Below are 6,013 nucleotides of genomic sequence, written 5' to 3'. Positions count from 1 at the left end.
CCTGCACCTCTTCATTGTCTGCCCTATATTGCTCCTCCCTGCTTCTCTCTCCACACTGGTAGACACTACCTTGTTCTCTACATTTGTGAGTCTGTTTCTGTTACATTCATTCATTTTTAATTTTTTTAAATTTTATTTAATTTTTAAACTTTACATAATTGTATTAGTTTTGCCAAATATCAAAATGAATCCACCACAGGTATACATGTGTTCCCCATCCTGAACCCTCCTCCCTCCTCCCTCCCCATACCATCCCTCTGGGTCGTCCCAGTGCACTAGCCCCAAGCATCCAGTATCGTGCATCGAACCTGGACTGGCATCTCGTTTCATACATGATATTTTACATGTTTCAATGCCATTCTCCCAAATCTTCCCACCCTCTCCCTCTCCCACAGAGTCCATAAGACTGTTCTATACATCAGTGTCTCTTTTGCTGTCTCGTACACAGGGTTATTGTTACCATCTTTCTAAATTCCATATATATGCGTTAGTATACTGTATTGGTGTTTTTCCTTCTGGCTTACTTCACTCTGTATAATAGGCTCCAGTTTCATCCACCTCATTAGAACTGATTCAAATGTATTCTTTTTAATGGCTGAGTAATACTCCATTGTGTATATGTACCACAGCTTTCTTTATCCATTCATCTGCTGATGGACATCTAGGTTGCTTCCATGTCCTGGCTATTATAAACAGTGCTGCGATGAACATTGGGGTACACGTGTCTCTTTCCCTTCTGGTTTCCTCAGTGTGTATGCCCAGCAGTGGGATTGCTGGATCATAAGGCAGTTCTCTTTCCAGTTTTTTAAGGAATCTCCACACTGTTCTCCATAGTGGCTGTATAGTTTGCATTCCATGGAAGTAATAAGGGACAATATTTGTCTTTCTCCGTCTGACTTGTTTCACTTAGCATAATGCCCCGCAAGTCCGTCTGTTTTGCTGCAAATGGCAGAACTTCATTTTTCATAGCTGGGTAATATTCCGTTTTATATCTACACCACATCATCTTTATCAATTCATCGGCTGACAGACACTTAGGTCGCTGCCATATCTTAGCTACTGTACATAATACTGCTATGAACATTGGGGTGCGTGTGTTCTTTTCAAATGAACACTTGGCTTCCTTGGGTCCGGAGGATCCCCTGGATATTCCACCCAGCAGTGGAATTGCTAGATGTTGCTTGTACTATTTTTGTTTCTTTCAAAACCTCCATACTGTTTTCCACAACGGCTGCACCAGTTTACATTCCCACCAACAGTGTCCTGGGGCTTTCTTTTTTCCACATTCTCAGACCAACGTTTGTTATTTGTGTTCTTTTCTATGATGGCCATTCTGACAGGTGTGAGGGGAAAGCTCATTGTGGTTTTGATGTGCGTTTCTCTGATGATTAGTGACGCGCCTTTTCATATGCCTGCTGGTCACGTGCACGTTTTCTTTGGAATAATGTCTATTCAGGTCCTCTTCCCATTTTTAAATTGGGTTGTTTGTTTGTTTGCTTAATTGAGGCAGTCGACTTTGTCAGTAAGCCAAGAGTGGATTTCCCTGATAGAGGTGAGTTCACGTGATCAGTTGGATCAGGCTCCCAAGAGACTGACAAAACAGAAAGCCTGTGCTCACTTCAGCAGCACGTACACTAGAATTGGAACAATACAGAGAAGATTACTGTGGGCCCTTGCAAGGATGACATGCAAATTCATGAAGCGTTCCATATTTTTAGCCTATTAAACAGAGTAAAGTAAGTCAGAAAGAGAAAAACAAATACCGTATACTAACACATATATATGGAGAAGACAATGGCACCCCACTCCAGTACTCTTGCCTGGAAAATCCCAGGGACGGGGGAGCCTGGTGGGCTGCCGTCTATGGGGTCGCACAGAGTGGGACACGACTGAAGCGACTCAGCAGCAGCAGCAGCAGCAATGCATATATGTGGAATCTAGAAGGATGGTACCAATGGACCTATCTGCAGAGCAACAGAGAGGCGGACGCAGAGAACAGACTTTCGGACACACGGTAAGGACTGCAGAGCAGCAACAGAGAGGCGGACACGGAGAACAGACTTGCGGACACAGGGGTAAGGAGAGGGTAGGACGACCTGGGAGAGCATCATGGAAACATAAATATTACCACATGTCAGACAGACAACCAGTAGGAGTTTACTGTATGCAAAGGAAGCTCAAACCAGTGCTCTGCGACAACCTAGGAGGGTGGGTGGGGTGGGAGGTGTGAAGGAGCTTAAAGAGGGAGGGGACATATGTATACCTATGGCTGCTTCATGTTGATGTATGGCAGAAACTAACACCATACTATAGAGCAATTATCCTCCAATTAAAAGTAAATACATTAAAAAAATCAGGAAACCTATTTGTTTACCTTGAAAAATACATTCATCTTACAATCATGTAACCAGTCATATGCATTCTTTCCCTTTGCTATGCTATGCTAAGTCACTTCAGTCGTGTCCGACTCTGTGTGATCCCATAGACTGCAGCCCACCAGGCTGCCCCGTCCCTGGGATTCTCCAGGCAAGAACACCGGAGTGGGCTGCCATTTCCTTCTCCAATGCATGAAAGTGAAAAGTGAAAAGTGAAAGTGAAGTCGCTCAGTCGTGTCTGACTCTTAGCGACTCCATGGACTGCAGCCTACCAGGCTCCTCCATCCATGGGATTCTCCAGGCAAGAATACTGGAGTGGGGTGCCATTGCCTTCTCCGTTCTTTCCCTTTAGGTAGAAGTATATGGAAAACCACAATCAAAGCAAGGGATTGCTCGGTGAATTGCAATCAGAGAAAAAGAATGAGTTGAATGATATGAACGTGAAAGTTATTAAACTAATTCTGAGCTGATCAGTAAATAGCTTTTGCCCTGAGCCTCTTATGAGCGCGTGCTCACAGCCCTTCCCACGCCAGGGACTCCACAGATGCCCCAGGCACTACAGGATGCTTGTTGGGTGTAATGAGGATCCTAGGTCCCTGTTCCAGCTGTCGGTGAAGCCCTTTGTGTTTGATTGGTGCCGGTACAATATGGGTTTTAACAATATGAGCTATCATCTCTGCTGAGGGGTCCCGTCGTGATGGCCTGAAGCCCCTCCCCATCACCTCCACAGAGCCTTCTAACATGTGGGTACCCAGCCCCTTGGACCCCAGCCTTGTCTTGGCCAAATCGGAACTCAATCCTGATGTGCTCACGATCTCAGCCTCCTTTTTCTGCATGTCCGTGATGCTCTGTTCGCTTTGACAGGCCATGCTCTCCCTGGGGATGCTCCTGATGTCAATCCAGTCAGCTCTGATCTCAAATCCATCCTGTTCATTTAAGGAGACGTTGAATATATCTCCTTTGATCTAGTGCCGGTTGGCTTTGTAATCCTTCTCTCAGAGGGAAATTACATTTCCCATTTCCAACTTCTTGGGGGATGCCTCACAGTCAAGCCCCACAGACTACCTTCCCCGAGGAGTTTAATTTTCATAGAATCCAACAGAGCTGGAGCTGAAAGAAACCTTAATGCTCATGGAGTTCAACTCTCCTGTTTTGTAGACAAGGTAGCTGAGGACCAAAGAAATAATGCTGGATTGAATGATTGTTTATAATGAATATATTATTTACTACCAGCCCAAATCACAAAGAAGACATTAATAAATTGAGCCTTACCGGAGAACCGTCACCCGCTTTTTTATAACTGTGTAAGTCTGATGACCTTCCTGAACACACAGAGGCCGGCACCTCCACAGTGGGAGATGCCAGGGAGCTGTCCAAGACCAGTGAGGCTTCACAGCCAATAAAGAGCCAGGAGTGGGAGTCCCAGCGCCTAACGGCAAAGGAAGGGGAGGAACTCAAGAAAGTATTGGCAGGGAGCCACTTTAGTAAATGTTTAATGAAGACAGAGGAGCTTCCCCAGTGGCTCAGTGTGTAAAGAATCTGCCTGCCATGCAGGAGACGTGAGTTCGATTCCTGGGTCGGGGAAGATCCCCTGGAGAAGGAAATGGGAACCCACTCCGGTATTCTTATCTGACAAATCCTATGGACAGAGGAGCCTGGCTGGCCACAGTCCAAAGTGTTGCAGAGTCAGACATGACTGAGTGACATGGGGCAGAGCATATGGATCATCCTATGTAACCCCTTTATTCAAGTGAGGAAATAAGTGATCTGGTAGATGATTGTATTGTTTTAGTCTTCCAGCATCCATTCTCTCTTGACAGCTGCTAAGGCACTCTTGAAACTCACTTCCTCCAGCCTGACCTGTGAACCCTGTCCCTCACTCCCATCTCTGAGACCGAAGCTCTAGATCCCTCCTCCTCCTTCTACCCCAGCCAGCGGTGAACCCAATAGGGCAGCTGTCCTCCTCCTCTTCTGGGACTCAGCCCACCAGAGCCCCCTCGCCCTGATTGGAGTGTTCCCAGCACAGCACAGTTTCTAGGCTCCTGCTCCCCACCCCACCCTCCCACCCCCCACCCGCAAAGTGCTAGGGTGACTGCCTGGGTCCTCAGGCTTCCCATCTTGTCGGTGTCGACTAAAAACATGTTGAGAAGGCTTCCCAGGTGGCACAAGTGGTAAAGAATCTGCCTGCTAATGCAGGCGATGTAAGTAAGAGACGTGAGTTAGGAAGATCCCCCAGAGAAAGGAATGGCTACCCACTCCAGTATTCTTGCCTGGAGAATCCCATGGACAGAGGAGCCTGGCGGGCTACAGTTCATGGGGTCACACAGAGTCAGACATGACTGAAGCGACTTAGCACGCATGCAAAAGTTGAGAATTATATTTTATTTGGTGGACTTGATGGGCCTCAAGCCCAGGAACCAGCCTGTCAGGTAGTGCTGAGGGACTGCTCCAAAGGGGTAAGGGAGGAGCCAGGGTTTAGAGGAGTTTTTGCAACAAAAACCAGGTAGTCAGAACATCAAACAGATCACTGTTAAGTATAGAAAGCCAGACTTCTCAAAGTAATGAAATTAGTGCTTCTCTACATATGGAGAAGGCGAGGGTCTGGCCTCACTGAAATCGTTCCTTTGGTATGCACCTTAACTGCAGAGTTCAGCTCAGCCGTGCAGACGTGTCCAGCTGTTTGTGACCCCGTGGGCTGCAGCACGCCAGGCCTCCCTATCCATCACCAGCTCTCTAGGGCCAATATCTTGCTTTTTTCCATCCTGAACCTTCCCAGTGTGCATTGTTTGTTGGGGGCCACGTGGGGCGGCTATAGCAGCTGATGGCCTGATGGCCACAGAATCCTTCGTTTACTCATATGAACATTTTCCATCTACATCGGTGTTCTCTCCACAGCCTCTCATTCAGTTCCCACGTTGCTCAAGTGAGCCTGCGTGGCTTCTGTGGCTGACAACCAAAAACCTCCAGCTGATACACTCCCCAGTCCCTCACCCAGGGGCAGAGTCGAACCCAAGTTTTCCCTGAATCTCAGACAGGGCACTGTTACTGGCTAAACCAAGTCCTCCCAAGTCCATGTATCGAAATCCTAATCCCCAAAATCTCAGAATGTGACTGTGTGGGGACAACGTCTTTTCAGAGGTAGTGAAGGTTAAATGAGGTCATATTATTGGTCTGTTTATAAGAGAGGGTGTGAATGAAGACTGTCACCTACCCTATTGATAAGCAAAGTACGGTGCAGCCATCAAGCCATCAGCCACAGCAGCCACAGGCCAGTACACTCAAGGGAGTACAGCATCCAGAAAAGTGAGACTGGACCAATAAGGTGACTCTCAAAGGAACGATTTCAACGAGCCCAGATTCCTGCATCTTCCCATATATAGTGAAGTGAAGAATGGGTTAGTCACTCAGCTGTGTCTGACTCTTTGCCACTCAATGAACTGTAACCTGCTGGGCTGCTCTGTCCGTGGAATTCTCCAGGCATGAATACCAGAGTGGATAGCCATTCCCCTGTCCAGGGGATCTTCCTGAGCCAAGGATCAAACCCCGGTTTCCTGCACTGCGGTCTGGTTCTTTACTGGCTGAGCTACCAAGGAAGCCCTGTCGTACATAGACAAGTGCTAAATTCATTAACTCAAGTT

At 47.2% G+C, this 6,013-nt stretch overlaps 1 non-coding gene across 1 annotated transcript; it reads left to right on the top strand.

Moving 5' to 3' along the window:
- The first annotated feature begins 1,610 nt into the window (after positions 1-1,610).
- LOC133229328 (U6 spliceosomal RNA) lies at positions 1,611-1,716 on the top strand. Its single transcript, XR_009730551.1, has one exon. It is a non-coding gene; the product is annotated as a U6 spliceosomal RNA (small nuclear RNA).
- Positions 1,717-6,013: the final 4,297 nt, after the last annotated feature.

Source organism: Bos javanicus, chromosome 17, assembly GCF_032452875.1.
Source record: "Bos javanicus breed banteng chromosome 17, ARS-OSU_banteng_1.0, whole genome shotgun sequence".
Taxonomy (NCBI): domain Eukaryota; kingdom Metazoa; phylum Chordata; class Mammalia; order Artiodactyla; family Bovidae; genus Bos; species Bos javanicus.
The sequence above is the reverse complement of the archived record's forward strand: the minus strand, read 5'-3'. Positions and strand labels throughout refer to the sequence as shown.